Source organism: Mandrillus leucophaeus, unplaced genomic scaffold (genome assembly GCF_000951045.1).
Source record: "Mandrillus leucophaeus isolate KB7577 unplaced genomic scaffold, Mleu.le_1.0 Scaffold42, whole genome shotgun sequence".
Classification (NCBI taxonomy): domain Eukaryota; kingdom Metazoa; phylum Chordata; class Mammalia; order Primates; family Cercopithecidae; genus Mandrillus; species Mandrillus leucophaeus.
The window spans coordinates 4,021,023-4,021,464 of NW_012104476.1; positions in this window are offsets into that span (position 1 = coordinate 4,021,023).

The following is a 442-nucleotide window of genomic DNA, read 5'->3' on the forward strand; positions in this document are numbered from 1 at the left end:
GACAGAGTGTTTTGCTCCTGTTGCCCAGGCTGGAGTGCAATGGCGCGACCTTGGCTAAGTGCAACCTTCACCTCCCAGGTTCAAGTGATTCTCCTGCCTCAGCCACCCTAGCAGCTGGGATTACAGGCACCCACCACCACGCCCAGCTAATTTTTGTATTTTTAGTAGAGACGGGGTTTCACTACGTTGGCGAAGCTGGTCTCGAACTCCTGAGCTCAGGCGATCCACCCATCTTGGCCTCCCAAAGTGCTAGGATTACAGGCGTGAGCCACTGTGCCCGGCTCAGTATCAGATTTTTATAGAAGGACTGGCTAGAAAAATAACAGTGAAACAAGCAAAAGGTGTTATGTTGTGCTTAACTGCTTCCTTAGAAAAAAGAGCTTATCGGCCAGGCGCTGTGGCTCACGCCTGTAATCCCAGCACTTTGGGAGGCCAAGGCGGG